Source organism: Cibotium barometz, chromosome 35 (genome assembly GCF_041138505.1).
Source record: "Cibotium barometz isolate CiBa-2024 chromosome 35, ASM4113850v1, whole genome shotgun sequence".
NCBI classification, from domain to species: domain Eukaryota; kingdom Viridiplantae; phylum Streptophyta; class Polypodiopsida; order Cyatheales; family Cibotiaceae; genus Cibotium; species Cibotium barometz.
Genome location: NC_141080.1, coordinates 37,407,559 through 37,427,558, shown reverse-complemented (window position 1 = coordinate 37,427,558; position 20,000 = coordinate 37,407,559).

The window sequence follows — 20,000 nt, the reverse complement described above, 5'->3', positions numbered from 1 at the left end:
CATACTTCCTATCTTGTATACACAAGAGGCTTCCTTTCTTGGTTGGAATGTGTGAGATTTGCTATCATACTATACACAAGAGGCTTCCTTTCTTGGTTGGAATGTGTGAGATTTGCTATCATACTATACACAAGAGGCTTCCTTTATGAAGACAAAATTATGCATATTAGCACATAGGATAGAAATTTCGAAAGACAAAATTATGCATATTAGCACATAGGATAGAAATTTTGAAAGATCCATCCAAGGTTTCTATACTTTCTTATCTAAGGAAAAATTAAATCTTCCAACCTGCCACACAGATTTATACCATGAAAATAGGCTCTCTCTTTTTAAACTTAGCTTGGTTTAAGCATAAATCATTAGCATTAATATATCCACCAATATATCCAATTGGTTGACAAAGAGGTACTATGATCCACAGTGCTACATACATTTCATTTCATCTCTTAATGCTAATCATATGCATAAGTCTACATCAAAGGTGATATAACATTATTGAAAGAAATTTCTTCAATCCACATTGTGGCTTGTGACTCCACACAACTATGCCCACCCATATATATTCTTACATCATCCGAGGTTAATAATTAGTTGTGAAAATGGCTCAATACAAGTTAGATGATAAATACCTAAGGAAATTTAATTAGATGATAGGTAGGCAAGGCAATTTGATGCAACTAACATGAGCACAATCTACTTATCAACTAGTAGTTAAGGTATTTTGATGCAACAAACATGATCACAATCTACTTATCATAAGCAGCTAATAGCCAAGGCATCTTGATGCATCAAACATGACACAATCTGCTTACTGTAGTTGATATTTGTTACAATCCCAATAAATAGCCCACAAGAATGTATTTCCAAAAATAGGATATTACAAGAACCTACTTACTCATAGGAAATAAAATAAAATCATCTTCAGAGTATAAAAATGATAAAGTACAAAAAATGCAAAACTTATAATAGCAGATTTATCTTTAACAACGTCATAACCCATTGACAAAGGAAGAACACATAATGTAGGTCACCAAGCCACATTGTGAATAAAGAATAAAACAAAAAATTTGAGAGAACACGAGAAACTTGATGGTAATAGCATAAATAAATAGGGACCTAAACAAAGATATGATAACGATGTTACCTTCAAACAACTCAATGTAAAAAGTAAACATACAAAGTTCTTATTCAAATAATATTGCAACACTACAAAACCCAAATAGGGAGTAAATCCTATACTCATGTTTTGATGGTTATGCCTTGGTCCTCCAAACCCCCTCTCAATATTTACGACCTTAATTTTGTCTCGCTAACCTTTTTGCCTTCTAACTTATTACTAACAATTTGATTTGAAGCATTGGTGATGAATTGTTTCAAAATAATCTATGGTACTCAAAATCCTCTATAACAAGGATAGAAATGTAAGCAAAACCATAAAATATGTCAAAATATACGAAAAGATTTAAAAATTATAATAAAAGACAAAAAAAGATAAAAGAAAAAGAAAAACATCAATAATTAAGAACAAGGGAGGCATAAATTGCATTCATGTTACTACCTAAATCCTTCCCATGCATTAGAATATCAAAAAGAATTTAATTATAAAAATACTCCAATAATCCTTGTAAATTCACATCTTTCCATCATGCTATCACCACACCTCACCCTCATTCGGAGGAACAATGAACCAATAAAGATAGAGATAAATCTTCCATCATACTATCACCATCATCTAGAGCCTCATCCGGAGGAATAATAAACCAATAAGGTAAAGATAAATCTTCCATCATACTATCACAACACCTCATCTAAAGCCTCATTTGGAGGTACAATAAAGATAAATCTTCCAACTATTTCAATCTCAAAATGTATCTCAACATGGATATCATGATGAACAATGATGAGATAAGGGAGAGATAAGGTCAATGCAAAAGTTCCTTGATGTAGTAATATATAGCAGCTTTGGCATTATGACACTTCCAAGACCTAAGAATTTGTACTCTCATAAAAATGTAATGAGGTAATCTAGCCTTGCAAAAGTTTCAAAGATGCTACTTGTATCTGGAGCCTGTATGATGTCTAAGAAACATTAAAAAACCCTTTACCTAAGAGGACATGAATTTCTAGGATACAGACATGAATTTATGTGATACAAATCCTCTATAACTCATATATGTCAATCTTTGTTAGAAGGTAAACAACTCTATTCTTCATTAATCATTAGTTGATCACTAAACTAAGAAGATTTGGGTATTTTTCTTTTTTCACAATCTTTTTGGAAGGTCTAAAAGAAATGGTTGAAAAATCTTAAAAACTTAGCCTCAAGCCTGGATACTCAAAGAAAAATATTTTTAGTAAAGATATGATTAACCTTGCATAAGAGTGGTTAATCTTGTGTTTATGAGTTAAAAACTCATCATTGGGAGTTTCTATTACTTATTTTGTACTTAGTTTGCAAAAGCCCCATCATTTGGTGCTTTAATTGAAAGCTCCAAGTCGCCCCTTCTTCTACACTACAAACAGTAAATTGCCTCTTCTAATCACTGATCGACACTAATCCTTGTGTTCTTGGACCATTTAAGATTCAATAATACCATTGGGGACTTGATATTACTTGCCAAAGGTTCATATTGAGAAAGTCCCTTGATTTTTCCCTTCGATAGTGCTCTCCAACTCATGGTATTTTTTGTTCAATTAATAAAAAATTGCACTTACTAATACCTTGAGTAGTGCTAATCATCTGAGGTTTTTAGGGACATTAATGGTTCATATCTCACATTCAATTATTTCTAAACCTCTATAAAGCATCAAATCATATTTGTCCCTTGATTTGAATGGTCAATTTGTTAATTCAAAATCGGGTATAAATCTATATCAGCATTGTTTAGGACAAAGGGATTTCTGAGCTTATTTGCTTCATGTACCTCATTTATCATTCTCATAAATTAGTTTTACAAGGGCAAGACACTGGCCATTGATCCTTAAGGCTAAGACCTCCTTAAGAAGATTCAATGCATTATCATTTGGAAGGGATATGCATCATCATCATGTCAGGCTTTATGAAACACATTGAGAATATGATCCATCTTTGCCTACATGGATTTCATTACGCAATGAAATCAATGATGAAGAAGATCAAGGGCTACATCAACATCAAGATCAAGATCTACATCGACATAAAGATCTACATCGACATAAAGAATATTAAGAGCTACATCGACATTACGAGCTACATCAACATAAAGATCTACATCGACATAAAGAATATTAAGAGCTACATCGACATCAACATCAAGGGCTACATCAACATCAAGATCTACATCGACATAAAGAATATTAAGAGCTACATCAACATTACGATCTACATCGACATAAAGAATATTAAGAGCTACATCGACATTACGAGCTACATCAAGAAGATCTTCATCAACATATTGGTCATCAAGGGGGGACTCTCCCTTTATTTCTAATTCCTATTTTATGTTGAGAAGCGGGTTTTCTACCCCGGTCGTCCCCAGAAACTGAATCTTCTAGACCTTTTTTGGGTTTTTTATATAGCCTTGATGTTACAAAAGGCACATGTGGCTTCCTAAACCAGCCATGGCCAACCCACAGTGGTCACCCCTCTATCCTAAGTGAAATGTAATCATAACTAGACGTCTAGAATCTATCATCATTGATTGGCATTGTAAACCTAATTGGAGTAAGATTGACAGGCACCAACACGATCATCATAACCAACATTGTAAATAGTAACTAGAGCTAGCATTGACATCATAGTAGCCATGGATATTTTGTTGAGGGAGAGTGTTAGAAATACACCAAAATACCATGTCATTGGGGATATGGGCATCCGGTCATTAGGTTTATAAGCTAACTTGGTGTGAACAACCTCTTAGTTAGAGTCAAAAGATAGGGTTTAATGCCTATAAAAGGGTATTATACTTGGTGGTTTATTCATATCTCATTCTCATTCATTCATAATACAATCACCTTGCGTTGTGCCCAACTTGCTCTCTCATTTCTCTCTTCTTCCTCCTCCTTAACCATGGAGAGATTTCATCCTCCATAGCTCCATGGTTGAACCTATGATTGCCAAAAATTATGGCCCCCATCATGAGAAGTATGATTTAATAGCTTCAAGCTCAATTACCTAGTACACATAGTCCATAAAGGTAAGATAGTTGTACACAATTATAAAACATTTAGAATGCTACCAAATAGACCATGTAGTTGTATAAACTAGTTTGCAACTATGTTTATGAGAGTACTTTTCCTCTAGTGATGGGAGTGCAACTATGGGTAACAATGGCAAGAAAGATGCATCCATTGTACTTTCTTAGCTTATTAGCCAACTTGACAATTATTATTATGTTTCATAGCTATGTTTTATGGTGGAATGTCACCAAGCATAGCCATCTCAAACCCCAAACTTTAAAGTCTTTTAAAAAGATAATTAAGAATAATTTTCTTTCACCATAATACAAGGCTAAGGCTAGGTAGCATGACATCCGACATCAATTGGAGAAAAATTCTATGTCATGCTGATAGATTTTGGCAAACCCTTCTTCAAGTGCAAGCCATAGACAATATCCATGAGGAGTAAAAGAGGAAATTTAAAGTTGGACTTAGATCCACTATTAGAGCTAAAGTAAATATGTTTCACCCACCTTGCCTTAGCTCTACCATTTCTTTAGCCAATTGTGAGAGGAAAATGGATTACCAAATGAGGCAAAGAAAAGAGGAGAAGAATTTCAAACATCAAATGACAAAACCCCATAAATTGGGATTCTTTCTAAAGAAATTCGAGCAACCCAAGCGAAACAATAATGACAACATAACGCCAAGTGACACTTTTAGCAAGCCTAACAAAAAGAGGCTCCAAGGCTTGTGTCATTTGGTGTTATAGGTGCAACAAAGAGGGCCATATTTCAATGGATTATCCATAGAAGAAGAAGAGCAATGTGGCAAAAGCTACACATGATTGAGGATGATGAGAATGGTTCATTCAACAAGCAAGAGGATGACGATCATGAGTATTCTAACTATGAAGGTAAAAGCAAATCTTATTGTTTTTAAAATTAATTATAAAGATGTTATCATTTTAGTACATGATAATGGTAGCACACGTGACTTTATTTTGAAAGAACTATGAGATTACTTAATCTATAATCTCTTCCCTCATTTTTTAAGGTTAAAGCTTCTTTCACTAGAACAAAGCATAATTATAGGGGGTAGATATTATATTAGGAGAAAAGATATTTCTTAGTAGCACCTTTGTAGGGGGTAGATATTATATTAGGTATGCCTTGGGAACATTAATATAACCCTAAGATTGACTATGATACACATACTATGTGGATTAGCAAATATGGTAATGGTTTGTGTCTAGGGGGTCAAATAAAAGAAGAGCTTATCCCTTTGCTTAGCCACATCTAGGCTAAGAGAGATTTGTGTAAGAGGGACTAAACTTACATGGTGTTGGTTAACAAGGTTATAGCCATGAAAGCTACACCTACTAGTCCCTCAACAAGCATTCCTTTCTAAGTTCAAGGATTATTTTCTAAGAGGAATTTCTTCCAAGACTACCACATTATAGATTAAAATACCATAAGATTGAAGCTCTCCTAGGAAATATAACATGAAACTACTAGCTCACCAATACTAGAAGGTTGGCTTGTGCCAATAGTTTATATTATGATGGTATAACTTTTTCTAGTGAAAATTTACTAATTACAACATTGTAACCTTACACCCAAATATGATATTGTAAAACAATCAATAAGAAATCCTCATAGTTCACAACCATTTGTTCAACCATTTGCTAATAATCCTCGTGCTTATTGACATTTGTTTTTAAAATCCTTCACTTACATACACTGAGAGAGAGAGAGAATAAGAACACAATATACATTCATCCTCCTAATCTTTATCTAACCTTATTTAAAAAATCCTCTCTTCTCTTCATTAAGATATGCCCACAAATAAGAAGAGGAATCCTTTAGATGTGGAAAGAATCCTTTACATACATATATACATATAGATATATACATTCACACACATACACACACACACACACACACACACACACACACACACGTGCGCACGAATGTGCACACACATATATCATAAAAGTTTCCCTTCAAAGCTTAGTAAGAAAATATATTAAAACCTTGTATTCAAATTAAGCTTAGTCTAATTATCAACTTCTATATTGGGGTCCATGCACAATAAGGTGTACCAAAAAGTAATACTTTTTGGCCACATACTATGATATACTTTTAACCAAAAAATAGTATTTTTTGGCCATCAAGATTATATTTTTATATTTAATTATGGGTACTCAACCTTGATGCCAAACTCTCTCTCTCTCTCTCTCTCCATATAGTACATTGATCGTGGAGCCTCACAATTCAAACTAATAATTATAGAGCCTCCATAGTATATATAGTACATGGCCAAAAGTACATACACCCTATTGTGCCTGGACCCATTGGGCAGTCACATAACAATTGAACATTAGATTCTCAATTAAAGACACTTTTATTTTTAAGAAATTAGAGGTATATTAAGTTAGGTTATCCATCATTTACAATATGCACGTAGGTTAGGTTGAATGACAAGAGGAACATGATGACTAAGTAGGGAGGCCTAGCCGAGCAAGATTGATGAGCTAGTATTCGGGCGCCTTAAGCCCACTGCTGAGTGCGGCTATCACCAGCATACTAGCGGGCCATATCATACAACACAATGCATGCCTCTATCAGTTGGGGGGGCACAAGCCGGTCCAACAACTAGGCCTGTAGAGTTGGGCCTGGATCCCTCAATCCAAAGACCACAGAGCTTAATCAATTTGATTTGATTAGGGTCTCACGATTCATTATTGCATCTTAAATTAGATCCACACATGCAAGGGAGTCTATCTCTAGATCCATACCCTGACCCATGGCCATTCCATGGTCAACAAAGAGATCTAATCCACTACTACTGGTGGACTCTACATCTTGATCACCACCACCAACATCATCATCATCACCACCAATATCATCATGTGGTGCACTTGTGCATGGGACACCTTCACCTACATTGGGACACCCTCACCAATATCATCATGTGGTGCATTTGTGCATGGGACACCTTCACCTACATTGGGACACCCTCACCAATATCATCACGTGGTGCACTTGTGCATGGGACACCTTCACCTACATTGGGACACCCTCACATACCACGAGGCTACTAACCAAATTTTTAGTGCTAGAAGATCACCTTCACCTACATTGGGGCACCCTCACATACCACCATGCTATTAACCAAAATTCTAGTGTTGGAAGTTCACCCTCCTTTACATGATATTTGTTCCAAAAAAAAATTAGTTCTTTCTTGCATGTTTCTAGCTCATCATCAAAACTGGCATTCTTCTAATTGCAACAAAGCATATTGTATTCTTCTTGTGAAAAATGGGCTTTATATTTCTTCTCATATGTTGACCCACGTTCATATCCTAATGGAATCCACATGATTTCTTTCCTCCAATCATTATGCACGTTCCTTGGACCACTATTGTATAGTATTCTCACAGTTAACCAATTTTCTTGTACCTCATCTAGCATGAAGCCTCTAAATTAAGGTAAAGGGAATCCCTTATCTACCATTTATGCATTTAACATTTTCAAAAATGCTATCTAGGTGTCATGTTCTTAATCTTGGAGTTTACCTGTAATTATTGTCAGCACCTCCCTTATAATCTTGGAGTTTACCTGTAATTATTGTCAGCACCTCCCTTATAATCTTGGAGTTTACCAGTAATTATTGTCAACACCTCCCTCATAATCTTGCATCATAAGCATATACACACCAATCACCATACACCCTTCCTTCACACGATGCACAAGGTCAAAGGGTATCCATCGGGATTTTTCAAAGCTGTTATACAGGACCATGGTACATGGAGATTAGAATATTCCACAAATTAAATAATATAAGAAACTCATCCAATGTCCACCTTGGTTGTTCCGAACTCATGATCTATGCTCAACATAGTCCACAATGTTAGATCACAGTTACTTTGGAATCACTCACAAAAATAATTCTAACAAATGGAAATCATTCACTGCGATGCTTTTCGCACATGAACCATTAGGCAAAATTGGACTCTCATTTTTACCCCTTCAGGATTTCTACACCTCCTCTCTCTAGAAAAATGGGCTCATGGTGAAATTTTTACAAATCAACTCAAAAGTGAGCAGAGTTTGGACATTTGGAATCTACTCTTCAAGACCTTTCCAATGATATATTGATAAGCAATTTTGAATATAAGAAGTCATTACATGTCACATCATCACCAAGAAGTCTCCAAATTGGTGATGATGTGGCATGTAATGACTTCTTGAATATTCAAAATTGCTTATCACGCTATATATCATTGGAAAGGTCGTTACATGCCATGTCATCACTAATTTGGGGACTTCTTGAATATTCAAAATTACTTATCATGCTATATATCATTGGAAAGGTCTCAAAGAGTAGATTCCAAATGTCCAAACTCCACTCACTTTTGAGCTGATTTGCAAAAATTTTACCATGAGCCCATTTCTCTAGAGAGAGGAGGTGTGGAAATCCTTAAGGGGCAAAAATGAGAGTCCATATTTCACATCACTTATAATTAATTGGATTCACTCCCATGATAAAATATTTTGAAAAATCTCACTCCCATGATAAAATCTACCACCAATTGTGATCTTGTTAACCAAGTCCACACCTAAACCTTGACCCATGGTTGACATCTTAAATATATGTAGTTTTGGCATCTTGAATATACATACATGGTGACCGTCTTGCATTTTGTTTTGCGTAGATATTCCATACTCCACATGATGTTCATGCACATTCATGTGAATAGCACATCTACTAGTTGTTTCACCCTCATGTGGTGGTAGAGCTAGTAGTAAATGAAAGCATTACATGTAGCAACATTGATGTTCACAATGCTTGCAAACGAAATATCCTTAGTCATAAATGACTAAGGATCTTGCAAACTAAAGATCCTTAGTCATAATAAGTGACCCTAATAATGTTGATTCTTTCACCCCTATCAAGTTTGAATACTTTCTCTCCATCTTCCAAATTCACAAAACTGATCTCAAAGAATTCAGGGTCGTATGTATTGATTGCTATAGTTTGGGTATCTCCATACTATAGAATGATAGAAGCATGTATTCTTCAGAGACAAGAATGTGATGTCCAAAGAAAGGAGCACCAACTATTCTTAGTGAAATGTTTTTTCAACAAACTAGAGAAAGAAGGGTATTATAATTGTTTAAGCACTTTTAACATCTTTAATGGTCCTAAAATTAATAATTATTTTATCACTTTTAACATCTTCAATGATCCTAAATTAAAGGTAAGATTTCCTCTACAAAATCATTAATGAGAATATGTCTGACTTTCTTTATCATATAGACTTATTCTCCATAAATTAGATAATCTCTAAAATATTGATAGGATCATAATAGATATTTTAAAATGATCGAGTGTTTGATAATATTTTTAAATAGGGGTTAGTTTTTATTTTTAATATTTTCAAATGGATGTGTTAGGACTCTTCTTTCTGAGGTGGATCGTTTCTAAAGCATCATGCAATAAATACACCACTATCTTTAACTTAAAATGTACTAGAATATCTAATTTACTATAGCACTCATTTAGAGTAACTGAACTATCAATTAATGATAGTTATCTACTAACAACAAGAATGTCTACTAACTTACTAATCCTAGCTATACACATTATCTAAACCTTACTATGAACCTCTACTAACTAGGACATTAACTATAACTTGCAAGAGCTATTAATTTACTCTAACTAATTATAATAACTAATGTATACTTATTTTGGAACACATATAAGAGCTATTAATTATATTGTGAGAACCTCTACTGACTATAACTTATAAGAACTATTGATTTACTCTGACTGATTTTCTTAACTATTATAGGAATGTCTAATAGCCCAGTTACCTATTGACTCGGTGTGGTAATGGCACGACTACTGGCCTGGCTATAACCTAACTAGTGGGCTATAGCCGGCCGGGGGCCACTAGCACACTTGAGAAAATGAAATAGGGACCATTGTATCCCATTGCATGCAATGCCATCTTGTTGCTCGAGTGTGATAGCAGGAATATTACCGGCACCTCTATCCCTTCACCTTCGTCTCAACCGTAATGCTTCATCTCTTTATCCCTCTTCTCATATCCGTCCTTGGCAAACCCTCACCTCATCTCCCTCAACCCTCAACCTCATATCCCTCCTTGGCAATCCTAAACCCTTACCTCATCTCCCTCCTTGGGAAACCCTCACCTCATCATCTCTCGTGACCCTCACTTCATCTTTCTCTTGATATTGCCCTTGCTTCTCCTCAACCCTTACCTCATCTCCCTCAACCCTCACCTCATCTTTATCTTGCTATTTCCCTTGCTTCTCCTCCACTTACTTCTCCGGTTTTTCTTCTCCTCCACTTACTTCTCTTTATCCCTCTTCTCATATCCCTCCTTGGCAAACCCTCACCTCATCTCCCTCAACCCTCAACCTCATATCCCTCCTTGGCAAACCTAAACCCTTACCTCATCTCCCTCCTTGGGAAACCCTCACCTCATCATCTCCCATGACCCTCACTTCATCTTTCTCTTGATATTGCCCTTGCTTCTCCTCAACCCTTACCTCATCTCCCTCAACCCTCACCTCATCTTTATCTTGCTATTTCCGTACTTCTCCTCCACTTACTTCTCCGGTTTTTCTTCTCCTCCACTTACTTCTCTTTATCCCTCTTCTCATATCCCTCCTTGGCAAACCCTCACCTCATCTCCCTCAACCCTCAACCTCATATCCCTCCTTGGCAAACCTAAACCCTTACCTCATCTCCCTCCTTGGGAAACCCTCACCTCATCATCTCCCATGACCCTCACTTCATCTTTCTCTTGATATTGCCCTTGCTTCTCCTCAACCCTTACCTCATCTCCCTCAACCTTCACCTCATCTTTATCTTGCTATTTCCCTTGCTTCTCCTCCACTTACTTCTCCGGTTTTTCTTCTCCTCCACTTACTTCTCCGGTTTTTCTTCTCCTCCTCTTACTAATAAAATAGGGCATGTGTGGGTTTATGTTTTTGTAGGTTTATGGTTATGATTACATGTTCTTTAATTTTGTTGTTTTGTGGCCCTTAAAGAATGTAGATCTTCTTTATTTTGGTCCAACACCTTGCCCTTCCTATTGAGGTAAGCTCTAAACCTTAAACCCTTTCTATTAATTATACACCCTCAGGTGCTATGGGAAAAAAATCATGTTGCTAGTATGCATAGAGGGATCTATGCATAAAGAGGACTCTATACATAGAGGCCTCTTTGCATAAAGGCCTCTATGCATAGAGGCCTCTATGCATAAAGAGCTTATATAGAGGGGCCTCTATGCATAGAGAGCTTATGCATAAGAGGCCTTCATGCATGCATATTACAGCTATGCATGCTCTATATGTGCTCTAATGTGCATTCATAGAATATACATATGCTCTATGCATGCTCTAGCATGCATATTAGAGCTATGCATACTTATGTGTACTCTAATATACATGCATAGAGCATACATAGAGCATGCACAGCTCTAATATGTGTGCATATTAGAGCTATACATATGTGTGCTCTAATATACATGCATAGAGCATGCACAGCTCTAATATGTATGCATAGAGCATGCATAGCTCCAATATGCATATTGGATCTATGCATTCTCTATGCATCCTCTATGTATGCATATTAGAGCACACATAGAGCATAATAGGCCTTTGGCTATGTATGCCCTATGCATGCATATTAGAGCATGAAAAGCTCTAATATGCATGTATAGAGCATGCATATGTTTTATGCAAGCATATGTCCTACGCATGCATATTAGAGCTATGCATACTCTACATATGCTCTAATATGCATCCTTAGAGCATAGAGCATGCCTATGCATATTAGAGCTATGCATGCTCTATGTATGCTCTAATATATATCCTTAGAGAACAGAGCATGCTCTATGTATATTAGAGCTATGCATACTCTATGTATGCTCTGATATGCATCCTTAGAGCATAGAGCATACTTATGCTCTATGTATATTAGAGCTATGCATGCTCTATGTGTGCTCTAATATGCATGCATGGAGCATACATATGCTCTATGTAGGCATATTATAGCTATGTATGCTTCATGAATGCACATTGGAGCTATGCTTGCTCTATGTATTCTCTATGCATGCATATCAGAGATGTGCATGCTCCATGCATGCACATTGTAGATATGCTTGCTCTATGCATGCATACTATGCATGCATATTAGAGCTGTGTTTGATCTATGCATGTATGCTCCAAGATCATACATGCACATTGGAGCTATGTATGCTCTATGTATGCATATTTAGAGCGCTTTATACATGCATATTTAGAGCACTTTAGGAGCATACATGCACATTGGAGCTATGTATGCTCTATGCATGCATATTTAAAGTGCTCTATGTATGCATATTAGAGCTCTACGTGTGCTCTATGCATATTAGAGTTATGCATGCTCTGTCTATGTGATATAATATACATGCATAGAGCACATGTATGCTCTATATGCATGCATGATCTCTATGTGTGCTATCTATGCATACTCTCTATGTGTGCTCTCTCTATGCGAATATGTATGCTCTATGCATGCATGCTCTATATGTATAATCTCTATGTGTGCTCTCTAATATGCATGCTCTCTATGGTAATATGTATGCTCTATGCATGCATACTCTCTATGTGTGCCCTCTAATATGCATGCTCTCTATGGTTATATGTATGCTCTATGCATGCATACTCTCTATGTGTGCCCTCTATGTGAGAGCTATACATGCCTTGTGTGTGCTCTAATATGTATACAAAGAGCATGTACTCCAATTTACATGCATAGAGCATATGTATGCTCTATGCATGCATGTTCTCTATGCATACTCTCTCTATATGTGCCCTCTAATATGTATGCTCTCTATGCATGCTCTCTATGTGTGCTCTATGCATGCATATTAGAGATATGCATGCTTTGTGTGTGCTCTAATATGTATACAAAGAGCATTCCCTCCAATTTGCATGCATAGATCATATGTATGTTCTATGCATGCATACTCTCTATGTGTGCCCTCTAATATGCATGCCTTCTATGTGAGAGCATGTCCTCAAATTTACATGCATAGAGCATATGTATGCTCTATGCATGCATGTGCTCTATGCATGCATGTTCTCTATGCATACTCTCTCTATGTGTGCCCTCTAATATGCATGCTCTCTATGCATGCCCTCTATGTGTGCCCTCTAATATGCATGCTCTCTATGCATGCCCTCTATGTGTGCTCTGTGCATGCATATTAGAGCTATGCATGCTTTGTGTGTGCTCTAATATGTATACAAAGAGAATTCCCTCCAATTTACATGCATAGATCATATGCATGCTCTATGTATGCATATGTATGTTCTCTATGCATGCATGCATGTTCTAGTATGCATATTAGAGGGAGGGGGTGCTTGGGTGATCCTTCTTGTCAGAGTATTTTGACAGCTTTGTCTCATCTATAAGTTTGTGCTCTATGCATGCATATTAAAGCTACACATGAGGCCTCTATGCATGCATATTAGAGCATACATAGAGCATGCATAGCTTTAATATGCATGCACAGAGCATAAACGTGTTCTAATATGCATGCATAGATCTAATATGCATGCACAGAGCATAAATGTGTTCTATGCATTTATATTAGAAATTTGCATGCTCTAATATGCATGCATTTGTTTGTAAGTATGTAGCTTGAACCACACCCTACACAGGATGAGTATGGTTATTAATGTAGATGTGTTTTTGGGTGGCTTTGCATGATTTCAGCTTATGTGTTGTGTCCAAGATGTGGTGTCTTGTGCTCCTTTCAATAATGCGATCAGGGTGTTCGAAGATAATGCTCTCAAAGATGATAAGAATAGGGTGAGACAAATTACTATTTGGCTTGTTACCCTCTACTACTTGAGTGCCTTTCATTTATTGTCATTGTTCTTAATGAGCTCTATGTTGTGCATGTAGGGATGGCATGATGCCCCAAGCTCTCAAGGTGTTCCATGTCCCATAACGTGGCCCTTATCATTTTTCTCAATGCGAGGACCACATTTGAAGAATCCATCGTCGTATTGTCTAGCCAACATGGCGGGAACGTTCTTGCTCATTTTTGGCCAATGACTCCATCACTACCCCAAACACTCTTTACCATAACAACTGGCATCAAAAACTCTTTCCTCCCAAATGCCTACTGCCTCCAATACTCCTTCACAAACCCCTTCCCACACTACTCCTTTACTAACCCCTCCCGCTCTACTCAAACCCCTACACACAACAGCCTGATTCACTTCATTCTAGGGGTAGCGGTAGTTCCTATAGAAGGTCCTAAGGTGGGGGAGGGTCTTACCTAGAGGTAGATGTTTTGGGAGTGGGAGTGAGAGGGCCACTCCTTCTCAAACCCCTACATAGTCTGATTTTCATGTCAGTCTAGGGGTAGTGATAGTTCATATAGAAGGTCATGAGGTAGGAGTGGGGGAGGGTCTTACCTCTAGTAGAAGTAGCTTTTTTGGGAGTGGAATTGAGAGGGCTTCTCTTCCCACCACAACCCTCAATCTAGAGTGCCACTTGTACTATGTGGTGAGGCCCCATGGATGAGTCCAACATGGCAATCATAACACACTTCAAAAATCTCTGAATTCTGCCTATAAGACTTGCTTACAACAATCTTGTTGAGACTTTGACTATGTCGTCAGGTGCCTAAATGTGAGATTCTCCAACCCTTGTGATGAGTGATTCTCTGAGAAATAGCTTCGTATACAAAGAAAACAAACAATAGATTGTGGATTTGCCAAAGGGCAATGGACATCATGTGACAAGAAACAAGACTATTCCCCCACCACCTTATAGGTGCACAATCAAGGAGTAGAGAAAGTGCATCCAAGATGCAAGAGAGAAAAAGGAGTGGAAATATATAAAAAATCAGACCGCCACTCGCAAATGGAGAAGTTTGGCTTAATGCATTGGGGTCCAAGAGGGAAGGACCGTTTTATAAGTTCTTAAATCCTTGAAATGATATTGTTGTTTCTCATGTTGGAGTTTATCCTAAATAATGATCCATTTATTGCTTCTCTTTTAAATGAAAAAAATGATTATCATCAACCTACAAGGGTAGGAGTAGATTACTGACACTACCATCCAGACAATGAGACATGCATGTGGGTGGAGTCACATCAAAGAGCAACTCAATCAAGCTATCAAAGGTTCTTAAAAAAAGGGGATACTTCTTGGTGCTGACAAGGAAGGCTAAGAGGATGATATGGAACAACCCGAGAATAACCAGGCATTACTCTTTTTTGCCCCAACCCGGGATGTAATTCTTCAATGATTAAGTAATAAAAATTATATTTAATCTTGTACAAAATTTGTTGTCTTTCATCTCTCAATGTTTATATATGATAATGATTGTATTCGCCTTCACTTGCACATACCCAAGCAAGAAAACAGGAGGCTCTCTTTTGTATACAGTGTAGAAACTATCAGTTGCAGTTTTTGTAGTGCATACAAGGGAGCCCCTGTTTTTTTGGTTGCAAGCCTAGCCTGACTACTACTGGCCTACCTATAGAAAACATGGGGACTCTCCTTGCATGCACTATAGAATCTTTAATTTTAGTTTCTGCAGTGTATGCATAGGGATCGCCCTATTTTTTGGTTGTAGGTAATGGCCTACCTACTAGCCTTGCTACTATCCTAGCTACTTACATGGCTATAGGCCCACTTCCACACCTAGGCTCGTAGAGCCGGGCGGGCCAGTAGTAGTCCTGTAGCAATTTTTGACACATGCCAAAAGCACATAGTCGTAACATGAGAACAAAGTATATTCTTAAGCCAAGGTCATCATACAAAGTGATTATAGATGATTTTTGTGTTATGGCTTAAAAGATTATGTGTAAAGGCATTGCATATGGAATATGTGCATTTGTCAACTATTCGAAGCCCTACTTATATATGAAAATCACTAAGAGGATCCAAGACCTTAGGAAGTAGCCCTATGGATATTTGTGATATGCCACACCACTGTTCAATAGCTATGAATTTTAAGAAGGAGACATATGGACTACAGTGGTAAGTGTTCCATAATTTTAATAAGCCTACTTTGTAAGTTCTAGGTTGAAATCAATAATTTATTGTGAATTCTTGCTATTAAAAATAGTTCAGGTTCTTTGGTTTTGAGTTTAGAGAAGCTTTGAAAGGATGATGTGGGCTATCAAGATGCAGCGGGAGTGTGAGAGAGTACAAGTGTATGCCACAAGAAATCTTGCTCCAATGTTGTTTAATTCTCTATAGCCACAAGGAAGCTTAGAAATCAATACGAATGCCACCAACGCTCTTGTGAATCCATACCAAAAGTCCTATCATCTTAGAAATAGTATCCTCAACTTATTCTCTTATGAGTGCTTCACATTTTCTCAGGTTTAGACACCAACTCTAGCATCTATATTGAAGAAAGGGAGACATTACATTACTCATGTTATAGATCTTGAGGACAAGCTATCCAAGGAGACATTACATTACTCGTGTTATAGATCTTGAGGACAAGCTATCCAAGGAGAGCTTAAACAAACTTGTATGGATTGCACACTAGATTTACAATTTGTGAGTGTCTAAGGTAAGTGGCTAAAGCAAGATGAGGTTTTGCATATAGTGTTGTGTATCAAGGACTTGCTAGTGTGTAGCATGGGTAGTGCTATGAACTTAGTGTGGTATGGCTTTAATGTTACACCCTTCCTTATATATCATGTGACATGGGCACCCATGTATAAACTCTCATATTTACATACATCTATTGAGTTTGTTCACACAAACGCTATGTACACACTATCAAGTCCTAGCACAAGGTCGTAATGTGAGAACCCATCTTCCTTTGACAACTTGACCTCTAAGATGAGCGATCACACTTGTAGATCATGAATGCTATATCACTTTGTTTTAGCTCTCCTTATCTTGACCAAAGCATTAGGGTCATAAGATCAATTACATTTTAAGCTTATTTCGTTATAGTGAAGCATCAAGATCTATTGTTTATTAGTTAGCAAATTCATTAAGTTAGCATTAAAATGTAATTGGTGCTTGCTTGAAGAGGGAAACTTAATGAGTGAAAAATAAAGACTTTTTAATTAAAGAATGAGAGAGAGAGATGAAGTTCTTCACCACCTCTACCTAGAAATACAAAGTAAACATGTGAAGGAATTACCTTGATTGGTAATTCTGATCGCGACAAGGTTATAGAATACTGCTAAGACATGCCTTTTGCAAGGGACGTCAACAAAAGCAGCAAAGAGCAAGTCTATCAGAGAGGTTCTTAGTACCTAGCATCAATTTGACAAACGAGAGGTACGAGGCACCTCTTTTGATTAAGCAAGGCTTTTAAGGAGGTGCCAAGTACCTGAAGAAAGTTCTTTAAAGAAAGTGTTTTGAACAAAAGAAAAAACACTCTTGAGAGTTGTGCTAGCATGTGTCAAAGGAGGGAAATGATGACACTTGATGGAACTCTCTTGAGAAATGTGTCTACAATGTCTTCACATAAGAGTATGGAAGCATGAAAAAATAAGGCATATGTGGTTCTTCATAGCTCCATACCATAAGAGCTTTTGATCAAGATCATGGAGTCAGCCAACTCCTTTCCATGCCAAGGCTTTTCATCAAAATCATGGAGGTGGTAGGTAGATTCAATGTTTTGCTTCATTGGCTAACTTGTTTAATGAATAAGGTAACATGAACTACACCACTCTATGTCATGGGACTTCATCATCAAAAACCATCATACATAATGGAAGGGGGCCATGGCTAAAAGCCATCACAGAAAATGGCACGGGACATAATCAATTGAAGTTTCATTTCAAATAAGGTACATGTCATGGGATAAAGCGGTGTAGCATTCACAGAATCTCGAACTGAGTGTGTGTGTGTGCGTGTGGGGGGGGGGGGGGGGGGGGGGGGGGGGGTGGGGGGGGGGAGGGGATGGGGGTGTGAGAGAGAGCGAAGGGAGTTGGAGTGAGAATGTTTATCGATTCGTGCAACGCATATACGACCATGACAAGACATGCGCAAAATTGGTGGGCGATCAGGTGATGCATGTGAATGAAAGAGTAGCAGGAATCTTGAGTACTACGTAGGAGGTGATTACGCAAGGCTTTACGGTGTGTGTGTGTGTGTGGGTGGGTGGGTGGTGGGGTGGTGGGGGGGGGGGGGGGGGGGGTAAACGCAAATAAGAGCGCTACACAGGGATTGGCAAGCATCTTCACGTGAGAGAGAACCTACATAATTGTAAGGCTTTTGAGACTAAGGTTCTTTACACTAAGAGAGAGAGAGAGGGGGAAAAAAACTACGCCCATCCAAGGAAAGGGGTAAGTCTTGAACAATGTGTGGACAGCGAGAGAAGGGGTGGGAGAAATTGGACAAGCATCTTTTTGGTGAGAGAGAGCTTTGTATGCATAAATGTGAGAGAGAGCGAGAGTGTGTGTGTGTGTGAGAGAGAGAGAGAGAGAAGGGGTAGGAGAAATTGGACAAGCATCTTTTTTGTGAGAGATGCATAAATGTGTGTGTGTGTGCGCGCATGTGAGAGAGAGAGAGAGAGAGAGAGAGAGAGAGAGAGAGAGAGAGAGAAAGTGTGTGTGTGTGAGAGAGAGAGAGAGAGTGTGCATAAATGTGTGTGTGTGTATGTGAAAGAGAGAGAGAGAGAGAGAGTGTGTGTGTGTAAGAGAGAGGGGGGGAGAGGAGGGGGTGTAAAATTGTGTGTGTGTGTGTGTGTGTGTGAGTGAGTGAGTGAGTGAGTGAGTGAGAGAGAGAGAGAGAGAGAGAGAGTGAGTGGGCAATTTCGTTTCACGAGATCAACTTTTTAAGTAAAAAATGGGGATGGAAATGCACATGGGTTATGTCAGGACTCTAGATGTCAATATACATGCCATGGCTGGAGTGAATATAAGCTACTAAAACAAACAAAAAAACACAGAGACACACCTGTGAAAAAGGCATACTACCATTTTCTGCTACCCAATGGGCTGTGAACACACAAAAGAAGTGGGTTGGAAAAGCCAAAGGGCCAAAACAGGCCAAAAGAAGGCAGTGAGACGGTGAAGGGGCCTTTTATTGTGTAAAGGGCTCAAAGCTGTGTTCTTTTGTGTTGTTTCATATAAAGAGCTGGCAATTGCATAATAATAATAATATGAAACAGCCCAAATTAATATTTTCACCAAAATATATATTCCTCCTATATATATATATATATATATTCACCAAAATATATATTCCTCATATATATATATATATATATATATATATATATATATATATATATATATATATATATATATGAATGGGAAAAATAACGGAATGTACTTTCTCATGGAAAGAGATAGAAGAAAATAAAATAAGAGAAAAATAAATAAAAAAGAAAAAGGCAAATAAAAAGCCATCAGCTTTTCTACGAATTCTTGCTCAGACCATAGCTATGGCGTTGAGCTTGTACTACACCTGCACCTGCCCCCGCTCGTGCACGCTCATCCATACAATCCAAGTTTCCTATCTAAACCTGCTAATAATCTTAATCGGTTTAATATATACTAACCAAATGATCCAATTATAATTGATTGGGTTTGTAATGTTAACCAAAATAGAATAATAGATTAATTTAATAATCCTTAGTAACACATAAAAATTGACAAGTGCCCAACAATTTACTGAAATTTTGTTAATCTAGATTTTTTAAAATAATTCTTAGTAACACATGAAAATGAACAATTTATTGAAATTTTGATAATCTAAATTTTTTAATTTAAAAAAAATGGGTCTTCTCCTTGCACACGGTGTAGTATTAACAACAAGATAAAGTACTC